The sequence below is a fragment of the Strix uralensis genome, chromosome 4 (genome assembly GCF_047716275.1).
Source record: "Strix uralensis isolate ZFMK-TIS-50842 chromosome 4, bStrUra1, whole genome shotgun sequence".
Taxonomy (NCBI): domain Eukaryota; kingdom Metazoa; phylum Chordata; class Aves; order Strigiformes; family Strigidae; genus Strix; species Strix uralensis.
Genome location: NC_133975.1, coordinates 71,419,415 through 71,440,033, shown reverse-complemented (window position 1 = coordinate 71,440,033; position 20,619 = coordinate 71,419,415). Strand labels below are relative to the sequence as shown.

The following is a 20,619-nucleotide window of genomic DNA, read 5'->3' as shown; positions in this document are numbered from 1 at the left end:
CCTCCCTGCTGTTTTTTAAGAAAAATTATTATTGATCTTTATTCAAGCAACAGCAGTTAAGCAAAGACCCACCTCAAAGAAAATATTTGTTGCTGTCCACATACAGTATCAACTATTTTTGCATACGACACAAAGGGCATGTTCCTACTATCTGTACATATTTCAGAACCATCAAGTTGCACAACTGTGAACGTAACTACTGAAATGGTCCTACCGCTGGTACGCCTGTCTGCATTTCCTGAGAACAGATACTCAAGCGTCTCTCATGGCTTACCTGGAGGGGAGCAGATTGGATTGCACGAGGGTTTGGATGATGCCTGGCCGGGTGTGGGTACCCGTGAGTGAAGCTCTGCCACACTCTTGTGTGCTGCTAGCACGTATGTTGAAGCTCTCAGGCGTGGGGGGTTGAGGGCAGCTTCCCTATGCACCAACTCTTTTTATTTCTAAAAGGCAACTGAGTTTACCCTGCACTGCTGTACACACTCTAAAGAAGCAAAGAAACAGAAAAGGAGACATATTTTTTTTAAAAGTTTGATTTAAAATATCCCCAACTTACTTAGATTTCTAAAGCAAATAAAGTGCTTTTCCATGCAAAAGGCTGCTTGTTGTAGAGCGCAGTTTTGAGAAGGAAACTCACTCATTAGCTTGTGCAAGCTAAGAGAATAGTAACCTCCTGGTGACTTATCTTGGTTCCTAAGTAAATCCATCAAACCCTTCTCCTGAGCCTCATATCTCCCTAAATCTCAGCCTTTGCAGGAAGGACTATGCGTGTGTTTTATCTTTTGTAAAAAGACTTCATGGATTTTGAATTGAAAGACTTTAAGGCATTTTATTAATTAGAAATAAGAAATGGTATGATAGTTTATGTTTTATTTCCTACTGTATCCTCTTGATAAAATGAAGGCTATACGCCTTCACAATTTTCCATTTACACGGAATTCCACCAGTTTAATCAAAGTGAAACATAAGGTACTGTTATGGTCCTTGTACCTTCAGATTTCCTTACTGATAACCCACATACTATCCGTTAACCCATTGCATCATTCAGAAGAATAAACAACCTGGGCTCAGCATACAGGAAGCTGAACAAAAAGGAAATAGAAAATATTAGTTTTCATATATATATTTTGACCTCTGCACAGTTCAGACTGACATATTTTCACAGATCAAGATTATCCTTCAGATGAGCCTGTTAAGTTCACTACAGAGAAAAAAGCATTTCCTATTTTTGTTTTTTGAGTTTGAGCCTTTTTTATTTAAAGCACCGTTACCTGAATCTCACCGATCTAAAGGATGGATCTGGTGGTTAATAAGGGTAGTAAAAGTCAAACTTACTTCCCATTCTCTTGTAACAAGCCATCCAGAATCACCCAAGCTATAACCAACATGAGCATGCATTTTTTCCAAGCATCTTTCTTTTGATTTAGCAGGACTCATATGCTTCTCTATTCAGCATGTCCTCTTCTCACAGGCTGCATGGAGTTGGGAAGCTACTTACCATAATTATTGCTGAGATGATTGTGAACACAATCAACTTACAAGGCTGAAATAAATGCGAGTTGCCTTTGTATTAATTGGGAAAGCATGGTATCATCATAAGGTACTCAAAAATGCTTCTGATGTCAGTGAGACAAATAAGCAGACAGATGTCTTCACCCGTAACTTCTTTCTTTTGTGCCTTTAAGATACAGGATGTTGTCAGCTCTTACCTCTGAGATTTTGTCTGGAATTTCCTAATTAGCAGGCTATTGGTGTGCCACAGCTGACAGGGTTTCTGGGCCTGGGGGAGAAGGACAGTCACAGCCTGAAGGTTGGCAGGAGAATCCTTGGTGCCCCTTGAGCATCAGCTCTCATGGAGGGTTAGGGGCTCAGGCACTGCAAACAGTGGTGTGCATTGCCATGCCAGTTCAGCGGGATGCAATACTCCCCCTGTTGAAGATATGACAACCTGTTTGGTGGAGAGGGGAGACCAGGCATCTGCTGAAAATGGCATATATACTGCAATATTAAGGGTTAGATGTCTGTGTAATGCCAAAGATCTGCACCTCAGACACACATCTTCAAACATGCACATAATGGAAAGGGCAAGGGCCATTTGTTTAAAAACAAATTCCAAATCCATAACCTTGAAGGACAGTTGTGACAGACTTGTAATCTGGCAGAGAAGCGATGCAATAAAAATTCTGGCAACCAGGCACAAAAAGAGAAGAGTGCTGCAACTAAGTAAAATAAACAACTTAGGGATACAGACTACAAAATTCAGATTTTTTTACTTCTAATAAGGTAAGGAAATCTTTCCTCAGTCTGAATAAAGGAAAGGTGTTTAATACCTCTGCTTAGATGCAGAGGTGGAAACCCTTCCAGATTCTTAGTTTAGATCCTCAGTTCAGGTACAGAACAAAATACCATCCTCTTTCTAGGTACGTGATGGGACAAGGACTCAGTGAACTCCTTCTCAATGGGAGATGCAAATAATCACTAATGAGCCACAGACTAGCAATCAGAAATCTAGAATTTGTCCCTGCCAGAAAAGAATGAATGTGGTTTAGTGTAATCGGAGGATCCATAATCAAACCAGTTTAATCATTGTGGGTGTACTGGCTCCAGCTGGGAGGGAGTTAACTTTCTTCACACCTGTGCATATGGTGCTGTACTTTGGATTTGTGGCTAAAAGGTGCAGATAACACACCAGTGCTTTGGCTATGGCTGAACAGTGCTTACACAGCATCAAAGCTTTCTTATCATCTCACTCAGTTCCCACCCCAGCAACTAGGCTGAGTGTAGGCAAGAAGCTGGGAGGGGACACAGCCAGGACAGCTGACGTGAATTGGCCAGAGAGACACTCCATACCTAACAACATGCTCAGCTATAAAAACTGGGGGTGGGGGGCTGTCTTCCAAGGTAGCTATTGCTCAGAGGCTGGCTGGACATCAGTCTCCTTGTGGGAAGGGGCGAGTGATTGCTTTTGCATCACTTTTCCCCCTGCCCTTTACTTCATTTTAATATTAAACATTGTCCTGACCCAGGAATCTTTTGCTTTTGTGCTTCCTATTCTCTCCCCCATTCTGCAGGGGGAGGGAGCGAGAGAGCAGCTGTGGGGGTGCTTAGCTACTGGCTGGAGTCAACTCACCACAACTTGGTGCTTTGAAAAAGCCGACGTAGTCATGCATATGTTCTGGGTATTTGCTGACCCCACATAACCATGCTTCATGTATTTCTGCAGTGCTGGTGTGAGAAGGGAATGTAGTGGCATTTTGCCTGTGTGTTTCCTTTTAAGGCCAATAAAAAATCCCCTAAATACTAGATGGAGATTTTAACAGCACCAACCCAGGTGAAATTTCCACCTAGACTCCCCAGTCATCATTCAGGCAGCTTGTTCTTGGACAACAGACCACTGGGGAGAAGGATTATGCTATGCTTTTATACTTAATAGGACTTAATGGTCTAACTACAGATGAACTATAGCTGAATTATTCCACCTGCACACATTAAATCCCTTTTCTAGGTAGAATGAACTATATTGATGAAGGACATATTGTTTATGTAATTGCATCAAGTACTGTGTCTACTAAACCTTTCCTTCTGTCTTCCACACTTGTGTTCCCGTAGTTTTGCAAATGATTGCAATACAACATATATACTGTAACGTCTATTTTCCATCATAGCAGGTACATACCACTACTACTACTATAACATATTCATACAACACAACAGTACAAAGCAAGCAGTATCTTGCTGAGAGAGCTGATCCAGGCAGTATAGCAGTATACAGTACTCTTCCTTGGAGGGGACCAGAGGACCACCAAAAGAAGCCATTTACCGACTTTGTCCTTTATCATTCTTTCTTCCCCAGCTAATTGGGATTTTTTTTTCTTTTTTCTTCTTTTTTTATAACTTTCTGTGGGCTAAGGTAGGCACTGTTCATTTTAAATTTATTTAGGTAACATAACTCTATAAATATATCGTCTCTACCATTGCACCACAGTTATTAAATTTCACACATACACAAATGATTACAGTTGTGTAAGACTTCCTAATATAGGATACTCTTTTCATTTCTTCAATATTTTGCCAGACTTCTTTATGGTGGGAACACTTTTCTCTGTAATTTAACTAAAAATCTAAGAAATAGGATGTCCAGGTTATTTCTAAAGCTGCTTTTGAAATGCATACATCTTAAGCAAACCTTCCTGCATATATATAAAACCAATGTTGGGTTAAGTACAGGCTACTTTGTTGCACACATAATTTTGTTCATAGTTTTAAAGACTTTTTCAGACACTTCCATAAACCTTTAGTGGGCTTGAATCACATTATTTGGTCCCTAAGTTACTTCAGGGCTGCTTATGACATCTGTCACCGATTTTTGCTGAAGTTACTGCAATAAAAGAATGTAACCGATAGGTTTGTTCTGAAATTCTTTTAAAGATTACCCATCAAGAAATCAATGCAGGCAGAAGATTATTTCTGGGAGCATTCTGGTGGAAGTAGGAGAATTTCTTGACGTATAGTGGACAGTTAGCTAAACACTGAGGAGGTGAAGCTGCTAGAGATGTCAGGGACTGAAGTGCCACGTTTCAGCCCCATGCTGTCGCTGGGTGTCTGGAGGCTGAGCACTGCTCCGTACCACAGCCAGCCCCAGCCCCAGCCGGGCAGACAGGCTGTCCAAGCCCCTCTGTGTACACACACTTATGCCTGGGCATGCTGACTTGATATGACATTGATCCCACTGAAATCAGTAGTTTTTCTCCCAAGAAAGCCTGAGAGGATCTCACCTTCCCAAATGCAAAGGTCCTATGTGCAGCAGGTAATTTTTTTCTCTATCTTTCTGTGCAGCATAAGGAAAAAAGTAGTTGTACTTTGTACACCTCCCCTTTTCTGATAAAACGGTTTTATTAGCTCTAAGATACTTGCCACTCTTGCATGATCTAAACGGAAACACTGTCATCTGCAAACAAAACTACAACATACAGATAAATAAAATATTGCTCACCACAGCATTGGACAGGAGATATTTTTTAAAGTCTTCTGCTGTTTCACTGTAACCCTGGCATAAGTCAGCTACATAAGAAGGGGAGAGACAGCAACAAAATGAAGCAGCAGCTTTCTGGGGATGTTAAGTGTACTTACATTGCTGACACTATCCACAAGTCCACTAGAGAGCAGCTATGCCTCACATTTCCTGAAGGTTTTTTAAATTAGTTTCTCTGACATTTATTACACTTAACTCAAATGACTAATCAGACCTGAAAAGCCTTCTCAGTACTAGACTGAGAAGCAATGGAGGTGTGGATTCAGGCTGCTCTGATTCATACCAGTGTAACAGCTCTCTCTTAGCACTGAGCTGGTCTTGTTCATGCACAAGATCATTCTTACAGAAATCTTGGCTCATATTCTAGTTTGGGATATTTCATTTAAACTGAAGAAATGCAGGGCTGAGTTACAGGCTTTTCCTTAAGTAAGCCTTGAGTGCCCCATGCTGTGAGCTCCCTTGAATTCCTTCAGGAAGGGAAGGAGTACAGATTTTTGGGAAGAAGTCCAGAGCAAGAGGCAGCCAAAGGGCCTGGTCCTTCCAACCAGTGGACAAAATGGAAACTGAAAAAATAGCTAAATAAGGCTCTTTTACCCCATTTCCACTAGGTGCAAAGGAGCGCTGCATAAGTCTAAAGAACCAGTAAGGCATAGCAGTCCACATCAACCCATATTCCACTAATTTATGGAAGATGTTAAATAACATTGAAGAATAATTTACACTAATGAGAAGATGATGTATTGTATAAAATAAATTTTATAGAGAGAAGACAGTTGTATAAAATTTTGGCTTCTCCTGACCATTCTCTTAACCTTATATAAAGGTTAAACTTGTCTTTCTTTAAACATCAAGGAAGAGGTTGAATTTAAAGACACAGTTCAAATTCCAAAAGCCTCACTATTTATCTTTCTGTGAGAGAAAAAGATAAAGGAAACTACTACCTGTCAAACAGCTGGTAGATCCAGATTCCCTAGCCTGGTCTGGTAAGGTAAAGAAAATTGCTCTTGCCCTGTTAGAAGCAGACAAATATTATTAAGGTAGAAGTATATCACCATGTCTCCAGTCCCCAGACCTAAGCAGATACGCACCGACCAGCTATTCCCTGAGCTGCACAAATCTTTCACAGATTTTCCACAGCTTCTCATGGTCACTCATACTTGGTCATCCATGCATGTCACCCTGTGCATTAGAGGGAGGAATAACAGCAGGGGCATGTGCACATAAGGACAGTGCCAGGGAAGCAAAGGCAGTGGCTGTGGGAGTGGTGGCAGGCTTATTGCCACAGTGAATAATTCAGGGTGAAGAGCCCACACCTCTCCCCAGTGCACAGCTTCCAGGCCCCCTCTTCCCGGGAGTCCTTCAAGTCCCAGCATTTGCTTCAACCTACACTATCCTGGACCCTTATAAACAGCCTTAAAGAGCATGGGTAATTCTACTTTGGCCTATTGGTTTGCTGACGTCCCTTGTTACTTCTTTGTCCTTGACTTTCTGGAATACTGATTACCCACTGTATATAACGCTGGTGTTGTTTCCCACCTGTGAAAAAATAAAAAGCAAGCATAGAAATATTTCAGAGCATGTATAATGAATCATAAAGGTCTAAGAAAGCAAAGAGAATGACTATTAAATGTTAGACTGATCACCTAGAACAAGGCATTCGATTTTTTCATTTGCCAGAAGACCTATGAAGCGGCATAAACCACACTGCAATTATTGAGACGGTCAAGCAAAAAAAAAAAAACAACTCACTTCAGGTTGGATATTCTGCATCAAACTATGAAGAAATGCTTCTGTCCCAGCTTTTAAAACTATTTCAAATGAAACAAAACTTCATAATGAAATATCATAAATGGAAAACTGAAATGCTTATATGAAAGGGTCAGCATGAAACATTTTAGTATTTCTAATTGTTTATTAGTTTTGACAGAAATTGGACAAAATCAATAAAATCAGTCAGAACATGATGAAGAATAGAGCTAAAAGGGAAAATCTGTGCAGTTTGAGCCTTAAAAGCTTTGAACTCGATCTAGCAATAGAGGAGAAAACAAGGCAGCTCAGAGAATGAGTAAGGAGAGTTTCCATGGCATATGATTATATCAGAGGTTAAAACTGTTTAATCTCTCCTCAATTTAAAGACAAATTAAAGTGAAGCGAATGGTGACACTTCTTTCAGAAAAACTCATCATGGCCAACACAGAAATGCAGAGGGCAATGTCAAGAAGAGAGCCAAGAAAAAAGCTATTCTCTGCAATACCCTGCATTTTTCATAGCACCTTTCAAAAGAATGTTCTTTAACCTTCTCCTGCAGATCTGTCACAGCAATGTGAAAGAACATCAGTCTCCTTTGATCTCCAGTTATTGTTTTGAAAATTACATCTTTGTCTCCTTTTTTCTTCGGGCCGTTTCTGACCTTCTTGCGAGTTTTCCTGTTCTCAGCTTTAATGTTTCCATTTCCCTTCATGTTGTCACCCTTTGTGCAGCAATATCAAGTACAATTATTTTGCAGCCTCTGGAGTGCAATCAGCATCTCCTTACGTGTGGTGCATGATATGGACACACAACTCCATGAGATCAAGGTTTGCGACCAAACGCCCTGGTACATGTGCACTCTTTGACCAGTTCCAAGGGCAAGTAAAATGCAATCTTCCTAGTGATTTAAGCTCTTAACATTTTATTTTGCCTGTGGTTGGGCTACAAGCATGTACACAGTTGCCAGCAGTGGCTCAGCTGATGGCAGTAGCAGGTGAAGATCTGGTCTGAAGGTGAAGGTTGGGTAGGACACGGTCACATTCACCCTCTCCTTCTCATGCCTGCTGGTGTCATAGCACTCCATGCCCAGTGGCGCAGCAACAATTGCTTATGGTCCACTCGTAAATCAGATGCCTGAAATGATCAGGGTTAAAGTTAGTACTCTACAAGAGGGGAGGAGAGTGACGGAAGAGGTGTAACCTTCTAAGCTGTGGGACAATGGAAGATGCCCTTAAAAAACTAGAAATAAGAAAATACCACTGAGGCAAACTGCCACCGTTACCTTAGTCATTTGCCCCTGGTGTAGAGCAGTATTTCTTAGCTGGCAAGAGCATATCTCCCTGGGAAGGCACGGCAAGGTATCTGCAGTGTCTCTGCGCCCAGACAGCCAAGCACCTCCCAGGTCCAGCCTAACAGACAGCCAAGCGCTTCCCTGGTCCAGCCTAAGAGCTCCCTGCCACAGCAAGGTACATTTTTGGCTGGTTCAGTGACCTAACTTGTTCCCTGAGAGGCAAACACCAAAGCTGGTGAATGGCTGGTGCTAAGAGGGGGAAAAAAAGGACCTCCTGTGTCTTTTCAGCTGGACCCTCAACACTGGGGTGTCAAGCCTGCAGAAGGGGAGATTTAAGCAGCTTCTTTTTCTCCTCAGCACATCCTGTGAGGGAGAGGGGGTGCCTGAGGCAGACATGCAGCACTGGTGCTTCACTGCCTATCCCTGGCCAGCAACAGGCAGGTAAGTTAGGAGGAAAACAGGCTTGGAGATACAAGTAGAAATGTAGTGGCTAAGAAACCACCTAAAAATGCCGTCAACCAGGGATCTGAAGAACTGTAGGCTTAGTTACACAGAAAAGGGAAAACAGAGGCATAAATGGAGTTCTTCCTTGGCTTCAATCAAAAGGTAGTTGTGTAATCCTTATGATAATCAGAGGAAGAGGATCAGGACTGGAAATTCAGCTGTATGAAGAGGAATGCTGAATCTTATGATATTGCTTCTGGGAAAATTCTGGATGCTCAAAAAAAGAGTTCTTTCTTGGTTATCTGTATATTCCATGTTTGCAGCAATTATGGGAAAAATGTGATTTTCAAAAGCCTCCATTGATCCGGACTAGCATCTTCAGTGCCTCCTTGTTTTTCTCTTGGTTCCCACAGGTTAGTTCAGAGAAACAGCACTGTCTGCTCATGGAACAGGGTATCAGGTGTTAAGTCTGCAAGAAACACATAAATAACAGGCAAGAAAAATGTCATTGTCCAGAAGAGTACCTTAAAACAGCAATTCTACTGTTTTCTTGTATATTCACCTACAGATGCAGTCACCATGTTTACTGGCTCAGGTTTCTGGAAAGAGAACACAAGCAGGACAAGACACGTTAATTTTCCAGTCAAAGGTTTAACGTTAGAGTAACACTTTTTTTTCTTGAAAAGGAACAACTCTTCTATAAGGACTAATGAGACAGTAGCAAGAAACGAAAATCTATGGTCTTCTATCAATGTTTCCATATAGAAATCACTGAAAATTATTAAGATGAATCTTGCAGTCATCCCCCTGAAATTAATTGACAGTGGGTGATCACACTTTCAATCTTTGCTCACAGACAGGTCTTTGACTAATGTTTTCAGACAGATTTTTGTACTCCCACAAATGTACTGAGTGGTTATTTTCACACAAGCAGTTGTTTCATTTATACTTCAGCAAGAAACTTTGGTTTGTACCTTGGATGTTCTTTCTCTTCTGTTTTGTTTTCTATTCAGAGGTCTTTGCTCATTTTTAATACATTTCCACAGGTTCACTTACATGGTGAACATGCTTCTGGGAACTTGCCTGCCACAGGCAAAACTGTTGTCGGTGAAAACTCAACATTTGGGCAGTCAGGATTCGCCAATTTTAGAGGCTCAGGTATCCTGTATTGCCACAGTTCAGCTTTTCAGGAGTTACAGGATGATAGGCACTCACCAGAGGAGAAGGGAGAAGCGCAATGCAGGTGGGTCCATGACTCTCCTGGTTCCAGTTCAGTGATGCAGACATGGATGTGTTTCCACTACACCTACACAGCATAGTGAAGCCAAGAAACTTACTCTCCCCTCCTTCCAATTCCAGCAGGACATACCTGCCTTATCCACTGCACCAACACTAGCACATTTCACCCTTCAATGAACTGAATCAATGACCTGAATGTAGCATAAAACTCAACTACGAAAGAAAAAAGCACATAACTGATCTAATGTTCAATTACGTTTTTCTGTGATTGCAACTGCTTCTGCAGCTCCCCCTTTGTCCTACCTTTAGATTCATTAGTCTCGGATTTACCTTACATGTAAACTTGTTTGTTTATTTAGACCACCTGAAAGGTCATAGATACTGCTGGTTACCCTAAATGGTACCAGTAACATGATTTATTCTAAATTACCTTACTTTGTTGTTTGGGTGTTTTTAAAACAAATTCTCACTTGAAGATTTTTATTTTATAATGTTTATGTAATTTCCCACAGTTAATCTATTTGTCTCCACACTTGAGAAATGCTTTCCTCTCACCTCTAACTCCCTGTATTTAATTTTAATTTCCTTCTTAGACCTTAATCATAATCAAGAATATCTTGATTCTTCTCCCTTTTTGAGGTCAAAACAGGCTCACAGTATATCTTAAAACATTTCCATTATTGTTTCCACTGAATGCAAGGAAAATATGTTGACTTCATTAAAAAAAGAATAAAATTAAACCAGAGATAATTTTCATAAATTTGATGTACAGATTTCACAGCTCAGAAACAAGGATGTCAAACGTGTCCAGCTTATACAGCCTCCTACACAGAAACCACAAGGTTTCAACAATAAGTCACTGAAACCACAGCATTCAGCTTTTTATCCAAGACTACCCTTACCAAACGGGTGCTGCTGCTTCAGTGCGATGACTGATCACACAGTAGTTTTTCCAAGGTTCGCTTAAGGTGCTGACCTGTGAAAAAAAATGAAACTCATTATGCAAAGCAACTGTGCTATATAGCTTTTCAAATCTGTATGTGTGCACATATAAAAGATATATCTGTAGGCACAGGCACACACATTCATATCTGTTACATACGTCTAGTTACAGATGAAGACAGCAACAGACACATCTGAGAAAAACTTTTACCAAGAAAAGCTGTTTTTTCAAAGAAACTACATTAAAGTTTTATCCGTTAAGGATAGTATGAGCTAATCACCTCAGAGCATTCCCTAACCTGCTGTAAACAACTAAATAGCAGTTTTACTTAAGTGTAAAGTCTTAACAAAGTGCACTATATTCACAGAGTAATTAATATTTGAGAAACAGAATAGTTAGTATTCCAAATTAAGATAATTCTATACTGGTATAGTTAAATTGACATCAGAGATTTTATTGATATAACTGCCTGAAACAAATCCTGCCCAAGTGATACTATTATACCTACAAGAGTCTTAAACGTAGACCAGGTTGCAGGGTTAAGACCTCCCTAAATCCTCTTCTTTAAAATGATTCTGCCAGAAACTGCATTTCAGCCATGGCTAAAGGGCTGCTTGCACCTGACACCAAATTGCTGTTCCTGGACTGATGTTGCTGAGCGATACCCACTGGTCCCCTCTGCCTTGTGTGCTAGGGAGGTACCAGTTGTGTAGGCGATACAGAGTTTTCATCAGTAGTAAAGACAGTAGAAGAGGAGTTTCTGACTTCTAGCAACTCACTGTTAGTTGCAAATCTGTCAGTTGTGCTAAGGAGAAGATAGTGAAATGATTCCAATCAAAACAAAGCAAAATAAACTCTCAAGGCCTTTGCAAGAGGAATTTTTAACCTGGATTGTTTTAATGACCCAAGCTACTGTAAGAGAGGCTCCTCAGACTGCAATAAGCTGTGACACAGAGATACAGCAGAGTGGCAGTGACCTGAAGTAGAAAGTTCTTTAAATGGCTTTGCTGCTGAAACACTTGCATTACTACATCCCGAGATCGGCAGAGGTGGCTTCTGCCTCAAGCCTTCCCTTTGGTTACACAACATGACACCAGAGCCTCCCCTCTGCTGCAGAAGCTGAAGTACAAGCAGCACCCGATGGCTGATCCTGTGGTTTGCAGCACACACACAGCGGTGGCACACGGGAGAAGTTGAGGAGTTGGTCTGCAAGCAGGTACCTGGAGTCACTCCAAGGGGAGGCAGACCGCATCCTCCAGTGTAATCTCACACTGCTCCTCTGTCCTCACTATTTCTTGCTCTGCCACAGAGGTGCCCCAGCATGGTATGACATGACACTGTTCCCGAGCCTGGGAAGGCAAAAAAAAAACCCAGAAGAACAATGTGAATGAGTTTATAGAACCTGAAACCAACACTATCATTAAAAAAATAATTCTAACAGAAACTGTGTATACACAGTAAACATATATACACATGTGAAGGAGTGTACAATCTGTAGTATTTTGGTAGTACCTGAGAACCAGAAAGTGAAACTAGTTAGAAATAAAAGTGGTATTCAGTCACCTGCTTCTACCAATACATACCAAAAGGTAACAGATAATAAAACATAAAAAACTGCATTTTACTTTAAAGATAACTTTATGAAGATTGTATTTGCAAGGAAGGTAAAATCAGGGTAGATTTGCTGTAAAGGAGGGAAAGGGGGCCACAGCCCCTCACTGGCTGCACCCTGTATTTTTTCTAGACTACATAAGAGGGGACCACTTGTACTGCTGCAGAGATCCCATACCAGCACAGCAGCCTCACCAAACCCTGAGAGTGACTTCCAAAAGAATCTGTAACATCAAACCTTTGATTTTGATACTGAAACATGAGCTGTAGTGTCATGCTGAACACCATGCAAGGCATGTCAGGATATTAGGAAGGCTCAACTGTCTTATACAGTGGCGTAGTTATGTATGCAGAGCATTCCCGCAGGCTGCAGTAGACTCTACAGCAGACTCGTCCATCTTGAGCCTATAATGGTTTGGGAGTTATTTGTTTTGTGCTACTGACAGTGTAACATAGAAGTAACTCTCTTCTAACTTCTGTTCCTTCCATTCATTAACATTAGTAAATGAACAAAGGCAGCATTTTGCATTGTGCCATTCTGCTTCCTCCATTCACTGTCCAACATCTGCATGTATCTCTTGATTTTTCTTTCTGAACATTTTGAATGAACATGACATATACTGTTGGGTTTCAGTGCTACCACATCACAGCTTTTCACACCATAGGCCATACTGTCTCTTAGTGCAGTTGTCAGGAAACAGCAGGAAATATGTATCACATGTAGAGAAGACTTCTGCGGTAGAAAGATTACCCACTGCTGGGCCATGTTTCATGAGGAGACGTGAAGATTCGCAGTGCAATGCCATCAAGTACTAGAGCTGCAGAAGAAGTCATTGTTACAACACAGAAGAAGAGCACTGACATTTCTTGCTTATTGCCCCCACCTGTGGCTTTCAGCTGAACAATTACTTTCTGCCCTGTAGTAGCTTGACTTCCTGTCAACTGCTGCCTTGTCTTCTGAATGCGGCTGTCCTCTGGTACTGGGGAAAGATTGTTAGTACTCTAAACAAGAATGAAGCTGCCCTACAAAAGCTGGAACGCAGCTCAGGCACAGAAAAAGTTCTAAACTCTTATCATTACAGAGATTGAACTGATAAGGCCTTATGCGGGAGTTTTTAGCTGAGACGTGAAAGGAACTATATGACATGGATGCCTGCAGTGGCAGAAGACCAGACTTGGTGACCCAGTGAGGCTTCTTCCATCCTACATGCAGAGAAAGGTGTGACCCGGGAGGTGGGAGGCTGCTGCAACATTAAACAAAAGACCTGAAAGGACGTGGTCACAAAATGACAGTTCTTCTGGACATCTGGTTCTGTGCACAGTGGGCCTAGGCTTGTCTCAGGCTCTGGACGTTGAGAAGACATTTTCTCAATATGGTTTGCTATTTAGTAGTTGGTAAGGCTAGAAATAAATCAAACTACGTGCATAACAAGCACCATTGGGCTGACCTAGGAGCAGGATGCACCTGGTATTTAACATATATACAACTGTTCTTAATGTGGAATTGTTCTGCTTTACAGTCATAGTCACACACTTCTACAGAACCAGGGAGAAGGAAGACAATAATGGCTGGTACAAAGCAAATGAGGCAATACAGGAACATTTGCACATGGCGTTGCATTTCTCCCACGTCTTAATTAGCTGAAGCTGTTTGTAAAGCTTAGATAAAACCATGAGCAGGCTTGTACTAGACTCAGAAAGACTTTGTTCTTGAAAGCAGGTTCTGCTTTCCATCCACCAAGTCTCTTTCATTCTTACATTGCCTCTTTTTCTGTTACACCGCATCGCATCTCAGCCTTAACTGCAATTAAGAACTACAGATTATAATGCTAATGTCAGTGATGTTCACTGCTAGAAGTGCAAGATAATGATTTTTAAATCTGGTCACAGCTAGAGGCCACACGCTAGCACGCCCACAGTACCCCAGTACCACTCCAGCCCCTATTACAACTGCAGACAGGGTGTTTCTTTGGTGCTCACACCAGTTCTCTGAAGACAGAACAGTTCACGTCACTTTATAACCCAGACAGCTAAGCACTTGTCATACTCTGCTCCTTGTTTTCCAGCACCTGAGAACTGTCTTAAATACTTTTCTCACGGTAATTACCCTTACATGAAATAAGAAGAATCTTCTGTGAGAAAAGCTTTTGCTTGGCATCCCTTTGATATTGAGTACATTCTTTCAGGACAGAAATGCACAATCTCCTGTAAGACCTCCATTTATTCCTCCAATTCCTTCATTTACTGTATGGGATCTTTTTATTAGCCAATGTTAGACCTACTTCAGTATAGATTAAAAAACGGTTATGTTAACTCTGGAGGAACAATACAGTGAATGTCAATGATTCTATATTGTCGTATGCAGTCTATTAATTTTTTAGTGTCTATGTCACCACATTCAGAGTTGTATTTACTCTGACTTTTATAGCAAATACAAGTTAGGAATGGATTTTTTTTCCCAGGTTTGATTTTCTCTTTTCAAAGCAAGATTGAAAGACAGAATAATTTACCAAAGCTTATAATAAGAAAATAAGATTGAAAGAGGCTGGAACTAACTTGCAAAGTTGTTAGAAATATTTTAAAGACTAGTTTTCCTAAATCGGTTACATGGGAGTCTTCTTCCTAGTCTCCCATTTTGTAGCATAATCCCCTCCCCTTGCTTTCCTGCAATCCCCCCAAGTCGCAGATAGTATACACATGAAATTTCACATGTGTAAGTTATAAAAATTCTTTGAAAGCAGCCCTGTACATTACAGGCTTTTTTGGTTGAGCCATAGCAATGACTAAGCTATGGGAAAAGCCTCCATTCAGCTACACTGTAAAGGAAAATGTGGGTGGGGGAACTGGGCTTTCAGGGTCGAAGTCATTCAGCACTTGGGTGGCACTGTCGCAAAGAGGAAAGAGGAAGACTCAGTCTCGCGGGCCTAGGATGGGAGGTTTTTCAGATTTCCACTCTGCAGTCGTCCCTCTGGGGCCAGGCAGGAGACGGTGTGAGAGAGTGTCATTATTTGACTCAGCATGTTCCTAAGCCACAAAAGAGAAGTGACGTATATAAAAAGCATGTTGCTCACTCTTATCTGATAAGAGGGATATCAAGGAGTTTTCTCCACTGCCTAGACATAAAGGAAGTTCTTCTTTGTCCTTATATTTCACTTTCTCTGTCAGCATGTCTTTCTTCAGGCAATTATTGTGACCTTAAAGCCTCTTAACACAGACCAGAAGACTACACAGTTTGAGAGACATGCAACCACCTCCTACCTCATTGCCAAATACCTACTGTTAGCTTCCCGTTCTAATTACTCCACCAACTTTAAAACTGATTTCTGATATAATGGATTTAATTTAGGAATATGTCAGTTAGAGCCATCTCACCTCCCATGAATTTGGTGGAGGTCTGCCTCCACCAAATCCATGAATTATCCTGCTGGATCTGCAAATTAATAAAATCTGCCATATTTCTGTGATAACTCTGGTAGAAAATGACAGTGCTTCCCTTCCTGCCCAAATAGTCTCCGGTATTATTGTACAGCCATTCTTTCACACAGTAGGTTTTGTGGAACATACAGCGGTCTTCACCACAATGAACCTTTTTATCTCCTCTAACATCATAAACTACCTTTTGCAGTGCAGTGTTGTACAAGAAGGTTTGTTTTGTTAGGACCATGAGCAGCACACACAAACTGCCAGCCATCAGTCCACTTTGAGTCAGTTTGCAAGATCATTAAGTAAACCTAAACATGAAGGGATAATCATTGCTTAATGTAACAGCTTTGCTTAAATATGAAGCCATTATATTTATTTCTTTCCTAAAGCAAAAGGATCTCAGGACTGTCCAGGTTAATAACATGCTGAGCCTTGTGATTATCTCAGTCTTTTATTATTCGGGTTTTATCTCCAGAAGCAGCATTCTTTTAAGACCTGGTTACTGCATGAGATCTTTAATTATTACAAGTTTATGAAAAAACAAAAGATGAAAATTAAAATGGTTGTTAGCTACACAGGTATGATTCTACTATGGAGTTGCAGGGTCTTGTTATGTGTGGCCATATAGACCAGAACCTCTATCTGGAAATGACTCCCAGAGGCATAGCTATATCCAGAATGCTGTTATGCATACTCTTGTCTAGCAAATCACCAAGGACAAAGAAAAATGCAATGTTAGTCTATAACAGGTGAAGCATTTCTAGTTGATATGACAAAGTCGCTGTACAATGTGGCTGTACGATGACAGAAGCCAATGTTGTCCCTTCAAGCCATGCATTTCTGAAAATACAAGAACTGAAGTTCTTGAGTGGTCCTGAAGTTGTCTGGTCAATGCAAACAATCTGCAGTGGTTATCTTTGCATGAATAACTGCCAACCACCCAATGAGGACAGAGCTAATAGAGTCATACTCCACATCCAAGTGGAAAGCTTCCAACCTATCAACCAAATAAAGATGCATAAAATAAAGGCTGACAGGACTAGTACAATCACCTACAGTAGATGGGCTCAAAGTTGCTTCCCAAAAGAATTCACATTCATTGAAATACTGACAACAAAAAGCAGAAGCAGACATTATCACCAACCTGCTCCTTGACTATCAACACTTCCAACAACATAGTCAAAAACTGGATTGAAAATACAATGCACATTAGTCCAAGTTACTAGTCAATAACCTACAGAGAAGATGAAGGTTCAGTTATGGTAAAGAAGAGCAGAGGTAAGTACCCTCTTCATGTAAAGAATACCGCTATCAGAAATAATCTCTCCATCCTCTCAGCAGACTCACAGAGGTGTTGAACAACATATAAAAAAAATTTTGCAAAGCTTCACATGAATGCAATGGGGGATAAAAATAAGTATTGGTCACCACATGGTTTCTCAAACAAAAGATGCTGCTGATTTCCATTAATGAACCTTAGCTACAAACTAACACAACTTCTGAATAAAACCTACTGAGATAACCCCTACTTCACAGTCCAGCTGCACTGCTTATCTAAAATTATTTTAAGGCATGTCCATCAAAAGAAATAAAGAAAAATAAATGATCATGCGACCTTTTCTTCAAGAAATTAAATTTTAGACTATGTGGTAGAAGAAAGTATTCTTCTTACTTATTTCAGTTTTCATTTTTTAGGATTTCTGTTCTATCAGTTGTGATTAGCTATCCCTTTCACCAGGAGAGATTCCGTGCGTGCATACATGAGAGTGTGAGTGCATTATGTGTATCTACACTATTCCTTTAAGCTATCCATTTTCTGAAAGATTAAAAATGGCTTAAGCACATAAACAGTGTACAGTAAATAATCATTTGTATACAGAAAACAAACACACTTGAGTATGCCAGATAAAGCTCTTATCAGCTTAAATGCTCATTTTGAAATGAACATTGAGAAATATGTGATCCAACTTGACTGCCCAGATTCACCAACCAGATAGAAGCATACAGGTGCATTTTCTTCTATGTCAGCATATTACACATACTAGCACTCTAGACACCAAACTGAAGTCCAAACGCTGTGTAGATTTTGTAAAGCATCTCCAAAGCCATCTGAAATCTTCAGACTTCCAGAGGCAAACATTTAATCTGAAAGGCACTTGAGCATCTTTCTATTCACCACAGGGAAGTGTCCAAGTGACTTTTAACTGCCCTCCACTTATTCCACACAGGAACCTTTCAACATTAATACCACAGTGTTGATAACCATTTATTAATGATAATACATAAGAGCCAAACTATTTAATAATAATACATATGAGCCATTTAAAGTAGTTTTTTTCCTCCTTGTGATGAAATATTAAGAACAGTGATTTTAAAATCAGCTGATTCCTAGAGCTGGCAGTCCAGTAAGTCCCTAATGACTGCCTTACTGAGAACAGCGCAGCTCAGCGAGAGTAACAGAGACTGTGCTTGGGCTGAAGGCAATAATATGCAAAAAGGAGTATACTCAAGAAGAATACCTTTAAATACCTTTAACTTCAGTGGCAGTCATTTAGAAAGAAAACAACTATGGAAGTCCCCATAAGAAAATACTCCTTACCAGCATTTGCTGGAAAAAAAATCCCTTCACTAATGCACATCTTTTAAATATTAAATAAATTTCCTCAAAAGCAGCATATACACTGGCATCAATTTTAAAGAAAATTACAAGTCTGCCTTATTTCTTAATTCAGATAATTCTACTGGTTTTATTCTGGCTTTATATTTTTTAACGTATGCACTTCTGTTTGGATTTCACACAAAACAAATGCACTTCTACATTCTCAAGAGAATTCTCAGGTCTCAGTATCACATCTCCTTTGAAGGGGTTACATTAAATTGCAAAACTAACCTCAAGCCTAGCTGCTGCAGAATGCAACTGAATGTGTTTAGCTGCCACAAGCATTGGAGCACAGCTGCAAAGTGGTAGTGTCCCTTGGGACTCACCAGGATTTAGTCCCTGATCTTCCAGTATCGCTCCCATCTGGGGAACGGACATGGTACGGGCATCCCCCTCTCCCAGGGCAATGCATCTCCCTGCAACTTTTACCCCCAGCGGACATACTCTCTACGATGCTGTTAAAATATATGGTACTGATTCCAACTAAATATAAAGCAAACTTCAGCTGGCTTAAATGCTACGATGAGCTTTCACTCACAGCTGTCATAGAAACCAAGCTAAGAATGTAAAAGTGGCAGTTCACAGACATCAGGGGGAACTAGCTAACAAACTATGGCTCTGTTGGAGCCATAAAGTAAGATAAGTACATTTAAGTTCTCAAAAAAAGTCCTGTCATATTTCTCCAGCATGGTACAGAAGAGCTTCAGATGGATTGGAGAGATTTATTGCTGTAAGAAAAGGAAAAAAATGCAGAATCTTTGTTTACCTGGATCTGTGGTTTCTAAGTATCTACTTTTTACTACGTTCATTTCTTGACTCAAAGCGAAAATGGGAATTCACCCTTTTCTTTTTTTCCTGTCCAATGTGCAGATGGGGCACATTTTTGTTCACTCCATCAATCCCTGCCCCCTACGCACAAACTTGCATATATGCACCTAGCCAGTGGAAAAGAAAAAAGGGTTACTCATTAATCCATTCTACAAAGCTTTCCAAACTGAAATGGGTGGGTTTTACATCTCCAGCAAGGAGCAATATATAGGTAGGTACGTAGCATACCTGAGCACAGCTCAAACTGCAGTGTTCATCTTGAATAGCACAACTTTGTTCCTGACACATTTTAGAAGAAAACTCATCAGTATGGAGAGGATGATTATTTTCTGTATGCTTTTCTTCTGTTCCAGTATGGCGCTGACTGCAGCTCCACACAAAATGGCAAAATACAAACAGCTTCTCAAGACAATTACACGGTTAGAAAACACAGTGAAAGATAAGGTAAGCAAAGTATTTGTCGTAATATTGAGATGATTTTCAAGCATTATGTATTGCTTAGAACTTATCTTGTGAGGGACATCACTTTCAAATGTTAAACTTTTCTAATTTAGATTTGTTTTATTGTAGGATGTTGAATTGCTGCACACACCAGAAAACCCTGTGGTGAGATTGCTTTAACATTTCTTTTTAATTATATCAATTCAATTTTGTACTGGTTTATTCCATTGACAAATGGCAGATGCCTTCTTCTTCCCATCTCTGGCCTAGTACTCTTAATGCAAGCTAGACTGAGTAAGAAAATACTTTGACAGGAGTTCCTTATCTCTGAATTTTTAATGGCAGAAGCATTTATATTATGTAATCTTAACTACTATTTTATTATCATGTGTATTCTAACACACCCACAGATTCAAATTTGTGTGCATTCTGCTTACTCAAGAAATGGTGCTAAGAGTGAGGATTCATACAAGATCCAGATGAGCAGTAGTGCTCTTGGGGGTGCAGGTTTTGGGAGTGGAAGTACCTCCAGCTGCCATGAGTTCTGGCCGCACTGGGAGCATTGCTGAGCTGAACCCAAAGGGACCCCCTTTCCCTCCCACTGAAGCTAAACACCAGGAGTGGCACTGTAAGGCTTTATTACACAGCACCTTCTCTCCTATGTAGTCACACTGGTTTCTCTGAGACTACTCGTGTGCAAGGGTTGTGCTATCAATGGGAAGATAAAACTGCATTCTGCAAGTATTCTCTTTGGATTATAACTAGTTAAAATTAGAAGAACAGGTCCTTGTGAATCCTTTTTTAATACAGATATTTATTTATACATTATTTAAATGCGTTCCGATGTCAGGAACTTCTTAGATGTAGTAAATTACTTCAGAGTCACAGAAAGTGTGTGCATATTCAAAACTGGCAGGACGCAGGATTTACCACAAAATTAAATGCTAATAACAGTAACA

At 40.4% G+C, this 20,619-nt stretch overlaps 2 long non-coding RNA genes across 2 annotated transcripts; both read right to left on the bottom strand.

Annotated features, from left to right (window-relative positions):
• Positions 1-7,686: 7,686 nt before the first annotated feature.
• On the bottom strand, positions 7,687-10,734 carry LOC141942215 (uncharacterized). The gene is made up of 4 exons (XR_012628566.1): positions 10,658-10,734; positions 9,732-9,822; positions 9,079-9,115; positions 7,687-8,985 (listed from the first exon to the last, which is right to left on the bottom strand). It is a non-coding gene; the product is annotated as an uncharacterized LOC141942215 (long non-coding RNA).
• A 1,182-nt stretch (positions 10,735-11,916) lies between these two features.
• LOC141942216 (uncharacterized) lies at positions 11,917-19,637 on the bottom strand. Its single transcript, XR_012628567.1, has 3 exons — positions 19,448-19,637; positions 19,158-19,326; positions 11,917-12,047 (listed from the first exon to the last, which is right to left on the bottom strand). It is a non-coding gene; the product is annotated as an uncharacterized LOC141942216 (long non-coding RNA).
• Between the last annotated feature and the right edge of the window lie 982 nt (positions 19,638-20,619).